The 23,482-nt window shown below is 33.2% G+C and overlaps 1 non-coding gene across 1 annotated transcript; it reads left to right on the top strand.

Moving 5' to 3' along the window:
- Nucleotides 1–4,526: 4,526 nt before the first annotated feature.
- TRNAI-AAU (transfer RNA isoleucine (anticodon AAU)) lies at nt 4,527–4,600 on the top strand. The gene has a single exon. It is a non-coding gene; the product is annotated as a tRNA-Ile (tRNA).
- The last annotated feature ends 18,882 nt before the right edge of the window (nt 4,601–23,482 follow it).

Genomic DNA, 23,482 nt, shown 5'->3' on the forward strand with positions numbered 1-23,482 from the left:
TAGAGGTAGAAAATTTCAATAAAATCAGCCAATCTCCTAGATTTAGGCTGTTAAATGCAATCACGACAATCTCCCGAAATTTCAGAAAAAATGTCAGGGACCGTGGCAAACGGAGTGCACATGGTCCTTGCAACTTTTTTCAAAATTTTCAGGGATGAAAGTTATGATGATTTTAAAGCTAATCTGAAAAAATTGAGTGATTTTACAATCTACAGATAGGCCAAATTAAAGTTGCAATCTCAAAATTGAACCCTACCAAGATTGTTGAAAAATGCAAATTTTGAATTTTGAAAAAGAGAGGGAAATTGAAATTTTGAATTTTATGATTTTAGAGGGAATAATAAAAGCAATGCAAGCTTTGAAATTTAAAAGTTGACTCAATTTCATGCAAAATTCAATTTTGGAAGCGGAAATCAAAGTTGTTGCAATTAAACACTTAATTTCAAAAGTCACAAATTGCAAAAATTTGAATAAAGCACTAAAACTTTGAATGAATGCCAACACACTTTTTAGATTTAGGACAGTAAGAAACACAATTTTGACACAAAATTTCAATTTCAACATTTTTTGAATGATTAGAAGCCTTAATCCAAGCAATCACTAGACCAACTTTGACTTTAATTTTGAAAGTGTTAGAATTGATGAAATCAGCCAAGATTCTGGATTTTAGCAGAAAAATATAGTAAGATGTAGCTCCTGAAATTTCGGAAAAAACGTCGAGGACAGTGGCGCTCGGGGTGCACACGGTCCTCGTAACTTTTTTCAAAATTTTCAGGGATGAAAGATATTATGATTTTGTTGCGGAATCCAAAGTTACAGCCGATTTGGAGATGTTTTGATCAGTGAAATTATCGGTCAAAGGTTGAATCAGGAGGGTTTTAAAAATTAAGGTTTTGACACTTAACCACTTAATTTTCAGAATTAAGGAACAAATATGAATTGACAATTTGCAATAGAAGGGTAGATCTGAAACAAGCATTAACAATTAAACATTTCACAAGCTCAATTACTAAAAAGAAAATTTAGGGTTTTTATGCAATCAACCTCTAAAATTTTGCAAAAGATCAAACATGGTAATGTAATTAAGGAAGCAAAAAATTTTTTTAGATCTAACCATGAAAAATCAGAATTAGGATGTTCACGTCAGGTTCACCAAAAAGTAAAACGGAAAATCGAACCCTAGGTGTTCCCCCCATTCCAAGGAGAAAGGAGGTCACTAGGATTGACGGTTTTCACTTAGGAGAGACTTTACATAAAAAAGAGGGGTTGAAACTCACAAGATCCAATCCCACACAATGCAAGATTGAATTCTAAATGAGTTTCAAGGGTTGAGACAGTAAGGATAACCTCTTTTGTAAAGAATGTAGATAGAAGGATTGAATTAGGAATGCATGTAAAGTAAGAAAGATTCGCTTATAAACGGAGATAGGGATACGGGATGAAGCTACGGACTTTAAATTAGTAGTAAAATGTCGAGACGATGCTGTCCTACAAGTTTGAGCGAAAGTTGTCAGGACGATGGCGCCCGGAGTGCACACAGTCCTCCGAAAAATCCGCGAAATGAAGGGGGATCTGTTCGTCTCTGCACAAGGATTCCAGATCTTCAATTACAGCTACGTACCTGCAACCTACACATAGAAAAGAGAGGATGATTGGGGGGTTAGGGATTAGGGGTTTGCCTTCAGGTCAAACCCCGGTTTTGGAATTAACCAAGAAATGAGAATGTTGTAAATGTAAATGTTTGTAATGTAATCAAGTACTGATACCTTGTTGTAAGAATGTTTGTATTCTTACGTGCGAAGGTGTAAATGATGTTCTATGTTGTGTGTTGTAAGTTGTAGGTGATCTCCTCTTCAATGGTTGAATCCTTGTCTTGAATGCAACACTTAGCCTTGAATGGAGACTTAGAATGAAGGAATGCTTGAATGTTTGAATATCGCTTCCGCCTCTTGTACGCATATATTTTTCCTCTTTACCATCTACCCTTTTTGAGAGGGGAAATGTAGTTTATATACTTGTCAATTAGGGTTAGGAGACTGATTTTTCCGACCTTAGGCCGACCTAGAAACATTATTTTGCAAATTGCAAACTTGAAGACCCGATGCCCAAAAAGAGACCGGGCCCAAAATAGGGCCAGGGACCAGGGCGCTGGGTGCCATGGTCCCACCTCCCAGGACAGCAGGGTGCAAGGAAGGATCAAGCCACGGTGCAGAAATATGCAGTTTTTGATGTCGCAAACAGGTTTCAGGGTTTCCATTCAGGTTCAGTGTTGCGTCGCCATCGTGAAGACCCAAATGCAGTCGAAATTGCAAGTGTTGCAATTTTAGGACGCTACAATAGGAAAAATGGAGCAATGGATGGTTGAGATTGAGTAATCTCAACAAGGGTTAGGATTGAATGATATTCAATCCATGTCAGGGCTTTCAACCCAATCCTAGGATGACAAGTGTCAACATGAGATGAGTTGAGTGGAGAGGGAATAAGCATTAAATGCTTAACACGACCTGAGAGTTAACTTGGGAGTTAAGGTTAAGGTTGAGGTTGGGTTGAGTGAATAAATTCATTATCCAAAAAATAATGCTTTTATCCAATGGATAAACTCTTGTGCAAGAGTTAGTGATGATAACCATGGTCAAAGCAATAAATGCTTGAGAAAACACATGGGTCACATGAGGGTTAAGTTAGGGGTCAAAGTCCCTAACCATGGGTGCAAAGGGATTTAACCTTTAATGGTCATGTAAGAGCCATAAGTGGTTTGGAAAACTTTAGAGGTTAAATTGTTGAACACACAAAGCATTTAGTGCTTTTCAAAGACTTTGAAGTCTTTGAGAAGTGACTCCTAGTTGCTTAGGAATGTGACAATATTTAGGGGATGGATTAGGTTAATTAGGAAGGGGTTTAGAAGAATCTAGAAGGGGATTAGGATTGCAAGTGGGTTTGGTGGGTGAGGGAAAATATGATTTTTATTAAAATAAAATTCATTTATTTCAACAAATAGGTGCAAGTTGCATTTTTAGGAGAATGCAAGTGGGAAGGGATTTAATGATTTAAATAAATATTTTATTTAATTTATTTAAAAGAGGAAAGATGAATAAATTGAATAAATAGAATTTATTCATTTAATTGATTGTGAATTTGGTTTAATGAATTAATTAAAATAAATTGAATAAATTATTTAATTTATAGGAGAATGTTTGAAGATGAATTAATTAAATATTAATTTAATTAACTGATGGCTACTTGATTTTTAATCAAATAAATAGCAAATATTCATTTAATTAAAATGGACAGATTTAAGTGACTACAGAAATGATTGATGAATTCAAAAGAAATGCATCATAGACATTTGAAATGACGTATTATTTTTTAGGAAATGATATATGGAGACAAGATGATAAGACTTAAATTACTCAAAATAAATATGCAAAGAAACTAATCTAAAGATTTAATATGCAAGATAGTAAAACAATATCTACTCCATTAAAATATCATGTTATGTTTTCTATTGACAATGATACTATAAAAGTGAATGTGACTTTGTGTAGGCAAATGGTGGGAAGTTGAATTACTTAACCACAACAAGACTTCATATTGCATATTCAGTCAACATACTTAATCAATTCATGTCTAAATCACTTGATACACATTGGAAAAGAGGAAAGAGAGTTATTTGATACATATAAGGTGCCAAATTTTTTTGTATTGAACAACTATTTGAATGTCAAGTTGATAGGTTGTTCAAATTCTAATTGGATAGGTGAGCTAAATGATAGAAAATCCACAACTAGTTGTTCTTTTAATATAGGTTCAAACATTGTTTCTTGGAGTAGGAAGAAAGAAAGAAACTACCAACTATTTATTGTCCTCTAGTGAAGATGAGTGCAAAGTATTGTGCAGTTACACCCGTGAAGTTGTTTGGCTAAGATTTATTCTTAAAGATATGAGACAAACAAGAAGAGCCAATTTCAATTAAGTGTGATAATCAAAGTGGACAATCCATTTTATCATGCAAGATCCATTGAAACTAAACATTATGTAAAAATAAAAGAATCAATCACAAGAAGTAGATTTGAAGTATTATAAAAACAAATGACAACATAACTGACGTATTCATTTAATCACTGGACAAGATCGATAGAATTTGTACTCAGTAGAGATATACCAAGAGCCCATCAAAATTCAATTACTTATTAAAGAACAGTAGTATTTATATATGTGTAATCTGTTAATTAAAATGAGTGTCCTTCTATTTCCATCTCTGCATTTTTCTGCTGTTACATGTACTATTTGAAAGTGGAGAGTACAGAATGTCATTACTGTATATGAAGGTACATATTGAGGTGTGCTCAGTTTGTGGTTTCGATCGAGGCCCATGGTAGAGTAAAATCTATTTACTATTTTTCTTCTTTAAAGTTTGCACTTCTCTCTGCATTAACGAATGGGAATTTGCATTCAATTAACATTTGGCATTATCTTTGATAGTTGTAACAAAAGAGATTATTTCTGGTCAAACAGTTGTTCCGAGTGGCCTATTAGCTCAGCTGGTTAGAGCGTCGTGCTAATAACGCGAAGGTCGCAGGTTTGAGACCTGCATAGGCCACATTTTGAAAGGATTTTGATAATTTTACTTAATAGGAATCAAGCATTCATACAAACTAGAGACTTAAACATATATTCCAGATCTCTTAAATATACCCAACATAATTAAAAACCTCCTTTATAATGAATCTCATGTTCCTCCTCACAAAATCAACTCTCTTTAATCAACTCTCTTCAATGGCATGCACTTAACAAATACAAATAAATTAAACTCTTTTTCTTCAACCTCATGCATAACATAAATGGCATGCACCAAATCAACTCTCTTCAATGGATGCACATGATAAACAAATCATCGTAAATGTTTCTACACTTAACAAATAAATTAAACTCTTTTTCTTCAACCTCATACATAACATAAATGGCATGCACAAAATCAACTCTCCTGAATGACATGCAGAAAATCAACTCTTTTTCTTCAACCTCATGCATAACATAAATTAAACTCTTTTCCTTCAACCTCATGCATAACACACTGCCTCAATATATAGCTGTCTCAGTGTGGATTTTAAAGACATATTTTTCTTTCCTTGAATTCATCGTTGTTTCCTTCTTCATACAATGTTTCCCTATATCTTATTTAGTATTCTGAACCATAACTCTTGGCCATCGGTTGTAAAGTCATTTCCTGGACTCAACTCCTGATGCATTATGAATTTGAATAACATGTCCATTAGTTCCTCTTCTCAATGTGTACTTGTCACAACACCCCTATGCTACGACATGTTACCTGCTACTTACAACATCCTCTTGTAGTACTCTGTTCACTATCCACCTTCACTTTTAGCATTACAATTTCTCTACCATCAGCATGTCTGTATCCACATAGTCAACTCCTTTTGCTGCATGTACTTGTAAGAACTTACATGAAACTCCTTTTTACCCCTATTGAGGCCCCCTCACTTTCCTTTCTCCTCATCTGACAAGCTCCCTTGGCTTGAACTAGCAACTTGAAATGTCTCTTTTTCAAGGATCACTCCAACCTCGAGCGTAAACTCTAGCATCTGCATGCCTTCCTCTTCTTTGTATTCCTTCCTCTTCTTGACATGCCTATTTTCAGCCTCATCCTTCAACATAGGGTTTTCGTCCTTGTCCAAGTTGTTTCCCCATGACTTGCAAGCATGAATGAATCAGTACATCGGACTCTTGCAGCATGTGGGTTACATTCTCTTCCTTGTTCTCATTCACAGGGACCATTATCTCCTTTGCTTTCTTGTCCACAAAGTTCTTTATGGGTTGCAAACAACCTATTTCTTCATCTACAGGCTACTCACATGGCATCTCTACCCGCTCCTTGCCTCTCAAGCCAATCTTATTCAACCTCTTCTATTATTTTTCATTTCTCCTCTTTGTCCCATTTGTTGGGACAATTGGTGTATTCTCCTCTTTTAGTCTCTAGGGCTTCACACCTTCCCTCAATCTCCCTCAAGACCCTCAACGTGGCCTCAAACTTCTTCACACCCAATTTCTTCATCCTCACTGATATTGTCTACCTATTCTACATTTTTTTTCACATTCATTAAATTGACATGTATTATCAAGTCAATTTCTTTGCATGTATTAAAAATGCTTGCTAGCCTATGGTGGTCACCTCTCATGGAATTTGGAATATATTTCATTTTTCAATTTTGGGTATGGTTTTCGAAAAGAAGCTTTTTGCAACCTTATAACCTACGGAAGGAGCTCATTTTGGGGGATTATTATTATGTGTTATTATTTTCGGAAGAGCGGAGATTGGTGGGAGCTTCTCTAACGATGAAACCACTAAGAGAATCGTGAATTGGACATAGCCCCAGTTCACTAGTTTGGGGAATCTAATTTGGGACTCCTTATTGTACTTAGTTGGACCAATTTTGGACTTGTTGCAGTCTGGCTAGGGTTGACAACGGCAAGCTTATGAAAGTCGTGATCTTCTCTCTCTGGCTTGACTCCATCTTAACTAGTGTGGGAAATTTAGACCAGTGAAAGCTAGAATAGGTGATGCGAGGTTGTGGAGGGAGGATGAACTCCAGTGGTGCCACTGCAAGAGTACCCTTTTATTGAACCCTCAGAACCCAATATACAGATAAAAAGAACTATTCCGGAGTGTCTCTTCTAGGTTGTTTTCAGGAGCAGCAGACACGTTGAGATGATGTGGACCAGATATTGGGTAGATTAGGCAGCCTACAACCATTACTAGAGGCCTTGTATATAGAACGAACTATTTGTAAGTCTTTAATACTTGAAATTGGATATAAATTTTTGTATTGCTAAACCGTCTTCAAGCATTGGTAACTGATAATGAATGAAAGTCTGAAATAAAGCTGCGTAGTGGACTCTGTAATTCTTTGGTTGAGTTTAATTTCAAATTATATGCTTCTACTTGTGTTGTAAACAAAACTTCATGAGAAAACATAAAAGTATTTTGTCCTATTGATATTTTCGTAAAATCATAAGTTTTTGGTGTGTTCTATTAGTATTTGTGTTCTTTGTTGTTGTGTATCATGCTCATCTATGTTTTGAACACAAAGTCAAACTCAGAAATCAGATCTCAGCCCGTTAACTGGCCAAGTGTTTGATGAAATGTCACATAATCACAATCAATAAAAACAAACAAAAATCTAGGTCAGAATTGGCAAGGGTTCTTACAAATTCTATTAGTAAGTGGATTGAATGCTAATTGAATTTTATTCCTTTTGATTGAGTCGAAAATAATTAATCAAAAAGATGCAAATTGAGTGTAAAGAATTAGGCTAGAAGGTACATGCATGAATTAGCAACTTGAATCAATTATACTATTTGATACTGAAATAGAAGCTTCACAACAAATCTACAAAAATGAGCAAAAAATAAAGAATTGCATATGTGACTGGAATTTGAGGCTGATTTCATTCGACAAGGTCATGTAGAGCACCTTGTTCCCCTTGGTCATCTGACTTATGCACACCAAACAAGATTTGACCTCCTTAGGCCCTGTACTAACCTTCTATCGAATTTGGAAGTGATTTCTAGATATAGGGGCACCTAGGGAACCCTAGCCTAGTTAGGGACACCTAGAGCATCTTGGTCTAAGCTTTTCCTATCCCAACGTTGGTTATTGCTCTCTATTTGTTTTCAAAATGCCTCCTAATTTTTTTGTCTTGGCCAAAAACTTGTAGCTACACACAAGAGGAGAAATATCATGTTTGGGTGGTTTATAGGGGTTTTTCTAGATCCAATGCTAGGTTTGGAATTAACCCTTGAATTCAATTGAAATTTAGTTGAAAATGTTTGAATTAAAATAATTGATTGAATTGATCATACCTTCAATAGATGATGTAATGTCCTTAGGATAAGTCCTCCATGTGTTGATGCAATAACATGATAAATCACATAAAATCCATCATGAAATCATAATTGAAACATAATTGAAGATTCCTTGATGTAGCTTGCTTCGATCCTTGAATTAGATATTCTCTTGAAGTGTTTCTCTTGAATTGGATTGATAGTATAATAATGGGATGTAATAATAATATGATGAAATGAATTGAAAGAGATGCCTTCTATAGGGATTTCATAATGAAATCACCTTTACACCGACTTAGAATTTTTTTTTTGCATAGAACTATAGGATCACCTTATTATCCTCCCACAATTTGAGAAAAGAAGCATACGACCGAGATGCTTGAGGTATCTCTATCCTAACAATGAAAATATATAATAAACATCTCGATGATGGATCACAAAGTGTGATCCAAAACGTTGATGCAAAGAAGTCACACAATCAAATCTAGAAGCAGTTAGAGAAATTTCAGCCCAACTTTTTAGGGATAAGAGATAATAGGGTTTTAATGCCGAAAATAGGTTCGTATGAAAATATATAATGTTTATATTGGGGAAATGTGTGTTGAGATTTGAAATGGGGTAGTATGTATAATAAATTAGGGTAATAAAAGATAAAGGGCCAACCTTGAAATAAGGGCCCAAATAATAGTGTGATGATACATTAAAGTGGAATAAGACTCATAATATTGAATTAAGTATTAATTAATTACACTATAGGTCCTATAATGAGTAGAATGAAAAATACTAAAATGGGTTCTAGGAGAGTGTAAAATCAAACACCCTAATTAGAGGTGTACAATTTGCAATACTACACTATACTATCATGTATTAAATGGTATATAATTTTGGCATTTCATTATTGTTATAGTGGAGTCTCATTCTTGTTCTTTTATAGTGCCAAAGAAAAACCATGGCAAGTGCATAATTCCTTTTCTACCAATAAATCGTGCTAGAAGGGGAAAAAAAATCATTTTCACCATGGTAATCTTCAAGAAATGGGATTTTTCTAATTATGAAATAAGAGAAGTTTTGTTTGGAGACTATGTGGATTGGCAACCTCGCAAGGAGACTTTCGAGTGCAAAGGTCTTAACACTAAATTATCAAGCCACTAAAAAAAGTATGTGTTACCCTAGACACATAGCTCCCATAGACATATGTCAACTTTATATTACACTTGATATGAAATTATTATCTCTCTCTCTCTCCCTACCTACTACCTACCTCACTATCCCTACCTCCTACCTCCTACCTCCTACCTCCTACCTCCTCCCCTCTTTTTTTTTCCCTTTCCCTAGCCCTTCTCCTCTATTTCTCTCTTTCTTCTCTATTTCTCATTCATTTTATATCTATTTTCTGTGTCCCTTTCTTGCTACATCTCTCTTTACTCCTCTCTATCAATCTCCCTCTATCTATAATATCTATGTCTCTGCCTCCCTTTATATCTCTGTTTATCTTTATCTCTCTTGGCCTCCTTCATCTCTCTATCCAATTATGCCCATCTCCATCTCCATCTCCCCTTTCCTCTTCCTCTACATATATTCACCCCTCTCCTACACTCCTCTTGCTCCCTTTCTTGCCAAACACTGCCACCCCCTAATCTCTCTCATTCTTGCACACTGACTCCCCTACCTTTCCCTCCCCTCTCCTCTATATATATTTCTTTGTATCCTCTCCATTTCTCTCTATCTTGCTTCTGAAGTGGAGGAATGCTTGAATGGAACGCCGGTCCATCCGTCCCCATAGAGAGCTTCCTTTGTATTGAGTAGAGCGTGAGTTCTTTATTCACTCTACTGAAATTCTCTCCTCGTCTTGTAATGTGATTGACATAAGCGGAGAGAAAGCGTTTGTCCACTTTTGGAAGTATGAGAGTGAAGCTCCGCCTCTCGTAGTGGCTACCATTTTGAACGCTCTTTGCTGTGTCCTTCCAGCGTGGTCTGACTTCTTGGAAGAAATCCTCCACTTCCTCATCGTTGACTGGAGAGAAGCACATATTGCAGGAGTTCTTGGCACGAAATGCAGTCTGCCTTGGGGCAATGCCTTCCAGACTTGCCAGATACTGCTGCACGATCTCATAAAGATCATTGCTGCTCACTCCAGAATTGTCTTTGAATTCTGGAACGTCTAGCTGATAGAGAGGAGGATTGAAATAAGCATTGAGAGATTTATACCATAGCATTAAGATTTCATGCAATTGGGGAGGATGCTAATGTTGTAGCATAGTGAAGAGGGCAATAGAAGACAGTATTTTTGTAATGTATTCGTCCATCTTCCTAATAATGTTCAAACAAGTGCCCTGCTTGAATATTAACTTAGTAATGCAAAGATACATAGCGATTAGACTGGGCACGTTAGGGCGTTTTAATGCCGGCGCACACAATGAAGTACATTGCCAATCTTGCTTCCTACGCTTCTTTCGATTTCATCTTACACGGACACCGACAGAGACGCGGACCTTACCCAATAAGCAAAAAGACTGAAGCACAAACTTGATGGTGTCATTGATAACTGATATTCATTATATAAATTGCTTTGTTCAATATATTAAAAAAAAAAAAAAATTCTATATGGTGCTTAAAAAACTCGGAAACTATGATATGAAAAAATTAATAGAATATATTCAATTTCTTATATTTCTGTATTCTATTTCAATATTGATATGTCTATGAGAAAATAATCATTATCGTGTGTATAGATGACTTAGCAATGTGGGATAAATTCAAAGTTTTCAATATGTAGATTGTTAGGTGTATGGTGGGTAACACTTGTCCACCATATCATGCGCTCTCTTCTGGAAACTTTCCCTTGGGCCTATGTCCTGAAGCTAACATCTACATAATAAAATGTTAGGAAAAAAATCTACATGTACCATCAAAATATAATCTACAACACAAAATTGTCAAATAATATCAAATTTGTTAAAAAATGCATTAGGAAGTTGGAAACAATTTTTATATAAAAGAAAATAATGTATGCAACAAAATAGAGAGAGGAAACCCTATATGGAAAAGAAGAATGCCATTTCTTGAATTGAATATTCAATTTAGAATGAAATTCTTTAAGTTGCTCAAAGATAAAGATAGATAATTGATATGATAGAATATGTGTAATGTCCCCTACTAGGATTGGACATGTTTGAACCATAATCAATCTTTTTCAATATACTTATGACTCAAGCCAAATATATTAGGTGACATTTTTACCTTAACATGAATCCAAACAATGATATTTCATTTTTCAATCAATTAACTATTCACAAATAAATTGTTCATCTATCATACATTCATAATTCTGAATGCAAGTGTCAAACCAATTGTAATGTTCCCTACATGAAAACATCTCCTTCCTGTTTATTATCTTATGAACTCTTTCTAATTCACAATCTAATACTGTTATTTGTCCAATTAAGACATTATGTATATGTATATATATATAACCTTATTGATATTAGACCATATATATATATATATATATATATAATCCATTATTGATATATTTGCTAATTTCCTATAATATACATTACTGATATTACCACTGCTTAAGACATTAGTTGTTAATATATTCAATGGCGGGTGAAAGGGCAGACAGATTTTGACGCATAACAGATCTGGCTATTCTTTATCATTAATCGATGATGACTTATTGATCGTTCTATTCCTTTCCCAATGATGTGATGACTGGATTATAGACTTTTCAATAACTTGGATATGTACCATCATTTTCGATAAACATGCTCCATTCCCTTTAACGGATTTGGGGAGATTGATCTTAAGCACCTCCCTTAACATATATGATATTTTGGCTTCTTTACAAAGTATTAATAATTTATACCCTTTGTGATTATGGTGTTTATTTGTATTTGACAACTTCTTTAGACTTGGTCGATCTGTGCTTCTCAGTATTATCGTAATATATTGTATTGTTCCATTACGATGTTACATATTTCACCATAATGAATGCGCTCAACAATTATATTGGTCAGTTATCATCCCTAATTTTCATAATATATATTTATTATTTTAAGTATATGAATTATATTTACAATTAAGAATACTTGAATTATGTTTATAATATAATAATAATTCTTTTTTTTTATTTGAATATTTTAAAAATATTATTATTAGTAAAAATATTAATTAAATAATAATATCTAATAAATAAATAAATTTAAAATAATCATTCGTTAATAATAATAATTGCTTCATTTAGTATATATCTAACGATCAAGGGAGGGACATGACAATATGTGTGATTCATTTTCTATATTTACTCTATCATTAGAAATCATTTGAACAAGTTGATAAGACAAATCATATGTACTAGTGTGCTTTGTATCCAAGTGTTTCATTTTTTAATAAGGGTGGTCATGTACAAGCATACTCTACACTTGAGATCAAATATTATAAATACTCAGATAGCATAAATAAATATCTAAATAATATTGTAGACACTTTAAAGATGCATGGCATCATAACATCACCTATCACATATCCTTTTGTCCATTTATTAAATAATATTACAATAATTTATTTAGTTAACTTAAACCATTTCCCTAGAGTCCTAATAAATAAGCTTTACATGTAATTATTAATGATTCTCATTCCTACTTCACATTATTTAATAAATTTTATTTGTTAAATAGAACCTTTTCCACCTAAAAATCATAAAATAATTCAGAAAGTTCCCTTTTACATCCACCCTCCATCTCAAAACCAATACCCAAAAATCAATATAATAATTATATATTTTTTTCATCCACCCTCCATCTCATAACTACCTAACCAAATTGATGTCAATCATTGACCTCTCATCTAATCTAGACCATTGATCAACCTAATTTTAAACTTCACAATTTACCCATTCCAATGGCATTTTTGTGGGTTAATAATTAAAAATTTATTTTCATGATACCAATTAGTCATTTCAATATCAATCTTTTTCTTTTGGTGCAATAGAAACCATTGAGTGAGATTCACTTACATTTTATGGTTTCTCGTTTCAATTAATGTCTTAGTTAGATGTGAAATAGGTTTTATTATTTAATATTTCAATCTACATTTTATTTCATTTCTTGCTATGCACATCTTTGGAATTATTGAAAGGACCATCTCCCTCATCTAAACCTTGTGTTTTTATGTTTTTCCTAATTCAATTATTTAGGTTTTACCATTTTTTAGAGATATTAGAAGGTGATATTCTATATGGAGATTGTTTTTTATTAGGGGAAAATGAGTTTTAAAGGGCCCCTGAAACCCTTTACATTAGAGATTCAAAAGATAGTCATTAGAGTCCACTAGAAAAACAAAAGACAACAACCACAGAAAGGACAGCTGGTCGAAAATAAAAAGCCAGCAACAAAAAAGACACAACACAAAGAAACTAAACACTAGACAACAAAGAAAGCAGAGAAAAACACCAGGCCTAGGTGAAGTTCTTCATAAATTCGATAGCTTCCAACTCCAATTGCTCCATTGTCACAGTCGTCCCCTTGAGATCTTCAATGTCCATGCTTTGGTTTTTCTTCTTCCTGGTACTTTCTCTTGTTCTTTTTCCAAGACCAACTTTCTTATCTTCAGGGGTTTCGTCCTTCTCCTCAGTAGTGTCCTTGGGGGCCTTATCCCCCTAGACCTGTTCAAGTTTGCTAATTAGGACTTTGATACTATCAGAAGCGGCCTTTAAAATCTTGTAACTCTACTCTCCAATCCTTTTGAGGTTCTTCTCAATCCCTTCCATCTTCTTTTCAGTTGCCCTTGCCCTATCTTCAAGGGTTTTAAAGCTATTGTATTGGGCATTTACAATTTCCTCTGCATTGTTGATAGCTTTAGTCAACTCACTTAAGCAATCAGGTAGAGAGATGTATTTGTCAATGCCCATAGCTTCAAGTTTGCTATCTTCCTAGACATGTTTACCTTTTATGTTTTTTATTTCCTTTTGTACCCAAAAGAAGACCTTATTGAAGAAATTCATTCCATTTTTTATACAGAGGTAGAATTCTAGAGGGGATCCATCCTAAGCCTCATCTCCCACAGAGTCCAAGTTCACCTCTAGATCCATCTCCTTCCATTTAGTTGTCTTAATTTCCTTCTTGGGGGTATTCTCCCTAGCCAAGCCCTTACTCTAATCCTTGGAGCTAGTAGGAAGGGGGGAGCGGTTCTTGGCCTCCAACTCCTCACCTCTTAGCATCTTCCCCTTTTTCTTCTAGCTTGAGATAATTTTAACCTCCTCACTATCTATCTCCATGTATTCTTCTCTCTCCTCTTCTTCCTCATACCAACTATCATCATCATCCCCCTTCTTTTTTCGACTGATTGAACCTTTACCATGTTTCTCTTGGTTGGTTTTCCTTTTACGCTTTCTCAACCCAAGGGTATGGGGGTCCTCACCTCTGTGGCGTACCCTTCATAATCTTCATCATTTGAATCACCCAAATCATTATTTGACTCAGATACCTCAGATATAGCCTGTTGAACAATGGTGTTCTTGATATGGTTGTATAGGACCACCATAAGACCCTCATGTAATGCAGGGTTAGGCTTGGGATTAGAGATAGCATCCATAATCCCAGTATTTAGGGCACAAAATAGGTAGTAGGGGAGGGAAATTTTCTCCTTGTGTCGAAAATGATTAAGAAGAACAAAATGGTAACTATATATATGGAGATTGTTGATGAAAATAAGACCTCACAATTGTATCCAAAAGGTTCAAGATATAAAATTTTATATATAATATGACATATTTATTAGTACACAAACTTTTTTTTCTACTTTTGTAGTCTCTTTTATAACCCATATGGTTGTATAGAAATGTGTGTGTGTGTGTGTGTATATATATATATATATTCCAGCTAGATCACATGCCTATCTTCTAAATGACAATTGCTATTCTAGTTTGTAGTGCTCTCTAGTATATATTTGTTCATCTATTTTGAGTTTAATCAATTTATCTAGTTAATCGATTTATCTATTGCATTGCGCATTTTGTTTCTTTTATTAAATCTCTTATTTTGAGCATGCACTTTCATGACTTGTGTGGCTTACTAACCATAACTTATTATCAAGAAATTTTGAGCTATTCTTACATGGTATAAGAGTTATTTTTTATCTTATTTTATTTTGATTATATATTAGCATGTGAAGGGCTTGAACCCATTACAAGTTAGCCATCAAGGAAAAACATTTGAATCTCAGAAGAATTGAGATTAAGCCAAAAGATACTAGATATGCAGACCAACAAATAGAAAAAGTAGAAAATGCTCTGAAGAGACCAATAGACAACTGATTGTTATTGAGAAAATTCAGGCCCTTAATGGTATTTAATAAAATCCCAAGATGATCCTCAAAAGTTAGAGAAGCAAACAAATCCACCACAACCTAAGAATAACAGGAGAGAGAGGGGTCTTTTCTTTATATTTGAACCTTTTATGAACCTATTAAAGGGGTTTGCAATGAGCTAAGGGAACATCATCCCTTCTTGACCACTTATCCTTTCTTCTTTTGAGTTACTGTTGCATAACCTAGATGGTGATATACATGTTCTTGACAAAGTCCCTGCAATAATCAATGATGCCCTAAATGACGGTGCCCTAATTCTCATTCAACTTACAAATATCCGCTTCAAGTTGTTTATTCTCTTTTATTCTCTTCACAACCAATTTCCTTCTATATGTATTTTCCCTTCTCAATCATTTGCCAATTATCAAACATTTTAGTTGCATTTATCATAAGCTCCTCAATACCCTCCTAGAGGGATTCATTGAGCCACTCTTGCACCTTCTCAAAAACTAATGTTTTAAGGGTTTGAATTTTCTGCCTGGTCACATGAAGCTAGGCTTATTACCATTTAGAGATCTCCATATGAGTATCAAAATATTTACACAACTCCTTCATTTTATCTTGTAGCTTATGGTAGGTGTTCCAATAGGTTTGAGTAGGTTTAAACACCAATGCCACATTTGGGTTGAGAGATGAGACTTTGGTAGGAAAAAGGGGAGGGATATCCATGTGGGCTCTAGGGTGAGGTGAGATGAATTGTGAAGTGGGATGGGTTTCAAATCTAGATGAAAACTCAAAACAAGGATCACAATTATGAACAAAGGAAACCTTAAGTGGGGCTAAGAACCATGCCTTCTTACCCTTATATTATGGGAATGAAATGTACATTATAATATTCTAATCATTCAGGATGGAATCAGAAGCTATAAGGAATATTTATGAACTTGAAATATAATTAAGAGCCTTAAGGGCTAGAGAGGTTGAAGTGCCTAGGGTAGATGAATTTGGGCTAAGTTTTTGCAAAAGTAAAGGGTTAACAATTATAGTCAAGGGGTTGAAAGTCGAGGTTAAAGCTAGGCTGAACTGAAGGAGCCTAAGAAATAATAATTGGTGAAGGGGGAGTTTACTAAGATAGGTCACTTCTTTTTACAAATTGTTCAAGAAGAGTAAATCAAAAAGAAAATTTAAGACTTACTTTGTGTCTAGAATAGTTAAGCATAGGAAATAAAAACACATGAAACCTTTTGTAGCATCCTTTAATCATGATGTACCTCATGTTCATGGTGTCCTTCTTGAATATTTACTTTATAATGCAAAGATGTAGACCGAATAGATTGAGCACACTAGGGTGTTCTAATGGAGGTTTACACAACAAGATGCATTGCAGGCTTGCTTCCTATGCTTCTTTCGATTTGATCTTACTTGGACATCGACATAGACATGGATGCTGATGGTGATGTTTTTAAATGTAGTATCATTATTAGAAAAATATTTTCATCAACTTATTGATGACTCATATTCTAGATTTCTTCATTAAAATCTCTATATGACTTTAAAAAAACTATAAAAACATGATCTGTAAAGGTTAATAGAATCTTTTCAATTTCTAATATCGACAAATCTATTTATGAACAAAACATATCTTTGAATGACTTTAAAAAAATTCTAAGAAATACAATATGAAAAGATTAATAGAATATTTTTTATTTCTCATATTCTTTGTAATTTATTCTAATATTTATTTATTTATGGACAAATAATCATGATTGAGTTGTGTGAAGATGACTTAATAAAGTGGGATAAATTCAAAGTTTTCAATATGTAGATTGTTGGGTGAGTAGTGGGTAACACTTGTCCACCATATCAGACACACTCTTTTAGAAACTTCCACTAGGCCCCATGTAAGTACTTGTGTTTGAAATGACCCACTAATCATACAAAACACAAGTATTTACATCTAATCGGTACAAATTATTTAACCTTAATAATCCACAAGACATTAATAACTACATTGTGTCAAATACTATTCAAAAATTATAAACTTATAAAAACTAATTAAATGATCAGCATCTAAATTTCAAATTCTATTTTGTCATATAGAGATCCTTGCATTGGTTTAATTTTAATATTTCTTTTTTTTTTATCATATGAATTGTATTACACATCAATACTATTGTTATACAATTAATGTCACTTTTGAAACATAGTCTACCATAAAGATGCTATAATTTTATTGCACATGCCAAAATACCCCTATTTCACCTATAAATTTACTCGAGAATACTATTTCATCTCTTTGAGAGAAAAAGGATAATAGATTGCATTATTAAACAATACCCTGGAGCTTCTATGATACAATTTTTAATGTATTTGACATTGGGATCTATAATAATTTCTAGAAAAAATTAGATGAAATAGCATGCAAGCAATCAATTTCTCTTGAAAACAATTTAATTATAATTTAATTAATTTCCACACTTGATAAGAACCTGATTCAAATATGTCCATAGCAAGAAATTAAATAAAATGTAGATTAAAACATCAAATATTAAATCCTATTTTAGTTTAACTAAGACTTTACTTTAAGCAAGAAACTATAAAAAGGGAAAGATCAATGTTAAAATGAATAATGAAATGTGGTCACCCATACTTGTAGCACTACAATACAATTTTATTATGTCAAAGGCGTCTCTTTATTTGAGATGGCTAGCCTGATATGTCAGATCAATAGTTCACATTTTTCGTAGTGGTGTGCAAGATGAGTGAGATGTATGCAATCATTGATTTTTTTGGTCAGTGTTTTATATTGTTTGGGATCCTTTTCTATTGTTTTTTGGGTTTTAAGATATGAAATTCTTCCTATGTATACTGCAATGCAATTAATTTTATTCCTTTTTCATCCATAGTTTTCCTGTAAAGAAATAAATATGTAGCCCACATAAAATATGTAAAACATGTTTTACCGTACAAGGGAATATAAACTTCCACATTCTTTTTTACTACAATAATTTAAAACTATTTATTATATAATTATATTATATTTAATCCATTAATTTACATTTTAACTCTTTTAATTTTTAATTATTTATTATTAACTAGATAATATGTAAACAATATAATAATATTTAATATATATAAATTATTTGTATACTTATACTAGATAATGTTGGTGTAAATAATTATTCATCTTGGATATTATTACACCTTACTTAAGTTTACTTAGGATAATGCATTTCATAGTAGTTTGGGTATGAGACACTTGGGTGTTTGTGCCACATTGGGATAGTGTATGTAAGAGAATTTCCACCTTTTATGGTGTTGATCTTATCTTGTTATTACATTCCACCTCATGTGGAATATTTTATTGTTTCTCCTACCTACCCACGCCTATTTCCTACCTACCCTTGTTTCTTATTGAGCCACATGTCATGTTTGTGTGCTCACATATCCATATAGTCTTGCCTATATAAGTAGGCTCATCTACATTGTTTGTACGAGCAATCAACTCAACATCTTGTAATGATCCAATTGATCATATTTTGCATCTTGATAGAATACAATTTATTCCTATCATATATTTTGTCTCTCTTATTTGTTCTTTCCATTGCCTCTAGATCTTGGCAAAATAGCACATGGTATCAGAGCCATTCGAGTGTCATTAGTTTGCCAATTGAGACAAATTTGGGGTTTTCCATTTTGGAGTTTTCTATTGCAGAATATTATGGGAGCTTGTTGGGTCTAATCCAAGGTCACCATTGGATTGAGAAGGTTCGAGAAAGTCAAAATCACCTTTTGTTTCATCCAAATCTGACATCTGAGGCCAAATGTAGAGCCATTTGGAGGTGGAGGGTCGTGATTTGTCCCGATAGTGATCTGCAATTTTGGAGCATTTTTGGCCAATTCTATCATTGCCATTGCACTCAGAATGCATAGAAACCCCAAGATCGACTGTCAATTCGTCGAAATCAGCCTCCATTACCCCGAGTTGAAAAAATTCCCCCTCCTGGCCCCCCGTACGGACTTGCAGGTACAGGGCTGAAATTTTAAGAAAAATAAAAAATATTTTTTGTTTATCAATTTTTTGCGATTTTTTTTTTTTTTTAAATTAATTAAATTTCATTTTAAGGGGGGGGCGAATTTCTTTATTTTTTGGTTTTTAGTTTAAAAATCAAAATTTTTTGGGGTTCTTACCTACAGTACCTGTGGGTAACCATAGTCACTGCGGGTAAACACAGTGTACCCGCAGTCCTGCGGGCCCTGCGGTGTACTTGTGGGTGTCCGTAGGGCTTTGCAGGCCCCTTGTTGTGGAGGGGGTTAAGAAATTTATTTTTTTGGTGAGTTTTTTTAATTACTTTTTTGTGTTTTATCTGGAATTATTGTATATTAAGTCAGGACTAGCTGGACTATGGTCCTGGGCAAGGCCGGAGGTTTTCTCGCCTCCACTCTTTCCTACTGGCACCCGCACAAGTGGAGTAATGTAAAACTTCAAAATAATTAATAAAATTCTTGGCCTCGGCCTCTTACCGATCAAAAATAAATAAATAAATAAAGTGTTTTCTCATTTCAATATTTTTTTTTTAAATGACTATCACCTTTTTTAATTTTTTCTTTATTTTTTAATAAAGTTTTTTTTATGGGCTATAATAAATTGTTTTTATTTAGATTTTTAAAATCTTTTAAAAATAAAAATATCATGGAATAAGTCAAATTGGGAACACAATTTTTTCGTGTCACTTCATACTTGTCTTGCAGTGCTTCCAACCGGTAGTCAAGGGGCGGGGGGGGTGGGGTTGATTTTCTCCTTTATATCTCTTAGCCACATCCCAATCAGAGATGTCTTTTTCTGCAGTATTCTATAGGGCTTCTTGGTGGCATCATTTTCATGTTTCCAGATTTAAACTATTATGTTGTAAGCTATTGCATGAGAAATGTTGTACACACACTATCATAAAGTGCCACACCTCTTTGTATCTTGTCATTTTTGACATATTTGTTGTAATCCTTTTGTACACGTAGATTACGAATATCTTTTGAGACTTGGTGCATGGGTCCAGTTGAGACTTATGTTGTACACATTTGTGCATAGATCCCATGAGACTTGGATTGTACCAGTATTTCTGTCATTTACGAGTATCCAGATGATGCTCAAAGTAGGTTGTCTCCATGCCTGATCTTCATTTTGCTGCAGCGAGTGATTCATCATCATCGACTTGGTACCTAGTTTTATCACACTTTGACTTTTTGGTGCAGCATAGGGGTTAGTGTAGGATCAAGGGGGCCAAAAAGTGGCAATGTGAAAAAAATAGCCTTCCTCACTTGCCTAAAAACGCGAAAATCCGTGTTGACTTTTTGCTTGGCCTGGGTGTCAGTACACCTTGGCTTGGTAATTACCTATGCAAATCGGATATCTGAGAAAATTGGATATTCGGTTTTCATTTATAATTTTAATTTAAAAAATATATTATATAATATATAATATAATATGATATAATATTATATTGTATTATATTATATTATATTATATTATATTATATTATATTATATATAATATTATATTATATTATATTATATTATATTATATTATATTATATTATATAATATAATATTATATTATCTTATATTATATATTATATAATACAATATTATATTATATATAATATAATATAATATATATTATATTATATATAATATAATATAATATAATATAATATTGTATTATATTAAAATATATAATATAATACAATATTATATTATATTATATTATATATTATATTATATTATATTATATATTATATTATATTATATTATATTATATAATATATATTATATTATATTATATATAATATAATATTGTATTATATTAAAATATATAATATAATACAATATTATATTATATTATATTATATATTATATTATATTATATTATATATTATATTACATTATATTATATTATATTATATTATATTATATTATATTATATATAATATAATATAATACAATATTATATTATATTATATTATATATAATACAATATTATATTATATTATATTATATATAATACAATATTATATTATACTATATTATATTATATATTATAACATATATAATATAATACAATATGTATTATATAATATATTATTATATTATATATGTTATTTAAAAATAATTGAAGTATAGAAATCGGATATCTGATTTTCTGAGACTTTTATATTTCGACAGTGACAGTCCCATGAGTCATTTTTAACTCACAGGTCGCGCGAATTGATCAAAATCCTATATCTGCTCCATCCGATATCCGGTGTTTTGACAAAAAATTGCAAAAAAATAGATTTAGAGGTAAGAATTTTATTGTTTTGAATCATTTTCATTCATTTTTTGTATTTTTTGTTAATGTTTATTTGATTTTTCTTTGAAAATATGGTTTTTTTCATGAAAACTAAGTTGTTTTAAATCAAATACCTAATTGTTTAATTTTGTTAACTAAATTTAATTGTTTACATTCAATTAGGTTAAAAATGGAGGATAACAATGAAAACACTGACCAACCACAACTGCAACAACCAAACCCTCATTTGCCAAACCCCCCCTCAATTCAAGATTTGATTGCACAAAATTTGATTGAATTGAGGGGGATTTCAGAAGTATATCGTAGGATCCCTCATCTACACCCATTGTTTGATCCTCTCATGTCGATCATCAAAAGTATGGAAACCATGACTGAGGAGCATGATGCCGCCCTTTTGTGGTGAGATTCTATGAAGGAAAAATATGCAGATGGCTTGTCATATAAGGATATCAAGGATCTTGAGATATCCAAAGCCGGAATTGCCTCATTGTTTGTCAATCCCTATACTGGTCAGCCCGTAGATCCCCAAAAAATAAAACTTTCTATCAAATGGTGCACAAATGATGGGATTGTGAAAAGCTTTTGGGATCGTTGGTGGATGGTTTTTGACAAACCACCCAACAACAATCCTGATATCCCATTCTATTTCATATAAAAACTGTATGTTGAGTTTGTTTTACACAAACATGTGAACTACTTTGACATCCAACCTTTCCAAGGTGTAGGTTTAGGTATGCCCCAAAATAGACCTGGGGCAGTCAGTGTAGTCCAGGGCCCATATGTCCCCCCTCCTCCTATTGATCCCCCACATACAGTTCAACATCCTGATATCATTTGTGAGGCAGTTTCACGGACCATATCGACTATTCACTCTTTGAGTAGCCTTTTGGTTTCTCAGGCTGCGTCAGTAGCTCAGCCTACTCTTGATGGTAGCGATGCATCTGGTGTTGGTGACACGTCATCCTCAGATCCACACATATGCGTGCCCCATAGTTGTGTCATGTGTGGGCATGTATGCTTGGGTCCAGTTGGACAGCCCGTTGATCCTCCTATGGGCAATGCAGATTATGAGGTGCATGAGATGCATGATGCACTAGATGTTATTACATAGACTCAAGGATACCGTAGGGAGTCCTCACATGCTAGAGTCGAGGAGGCAGCGTCATCATACATTGATGATGCATTGGTAAGATTTGTGTTTTCACAGTTCATGTTATATTTTAATTAAATATTTATAAATTAGATAATATTAAGTACTTATTTTTATTTACATGGTCTATTTAACAGTTGATGATCGAGGATGAGTTGAGACAAATTCAAGAGGGCACCTTGTCAGCCATTTCATTTGGCCTTGATAGCTTGACGGTACATATATTATTTCACCTAGTCATTTGTATTTTATTGTACATACATGCTCATCATTTATATTTGTATTAATTAGATTATGTAGTAACTTGCATGTATATCTTATTTTAGTCTTGTAGGGCACAAGCAGCACGAGTGTAGTGCAGTGTGATTTAGGATCTGGTAGTGCAATTTGAGACAAGTGAAAGGTAATTGAATGCAAATATGATTGAATGAATAGTTTAAATAACTTATAGTGATTATACATGTCTAGACATAGATTGATAGTTTCATATACTTGTTGTGTATATATACAAAGAACTCTTGGCTTCACATCCTTGATGACTACACCCAGTATACCTGAAGAAGAAGAAGAGATGCCTCGAGTAGATGTGTGTTTATTTTATTATTTGATTAGTAGATATAATTTGTTATTATCAGTGACAATTATATGCTAACTTGTATCAATGTCATGTTTCTGAACATATGTATGTTGTGTATCAAAATATTCAAAACATACCTCCTCTACCAAAGACATACATCAAGAGTCCTGCAAAGCTGAAGAGAAAAATGTGGAGATGAGGTAAACATGAATAGTTCAATTATAGTTCATTTTTATGT

The sequence above is a fragment of the Cryptomeria japonica genome, chromosome 5 (assembly GCF_030272615.1).
Source record: "Cryptomeria japonica chromosome 5, Sugi_1.0, whole genome shotgun sequence".
NCBI lineage: Eukaryota > Viridiplantae > Streptophyta > Pinopsida > Cupressales > Cupressaceae > Cryptomeria > Cryptomeria japonica.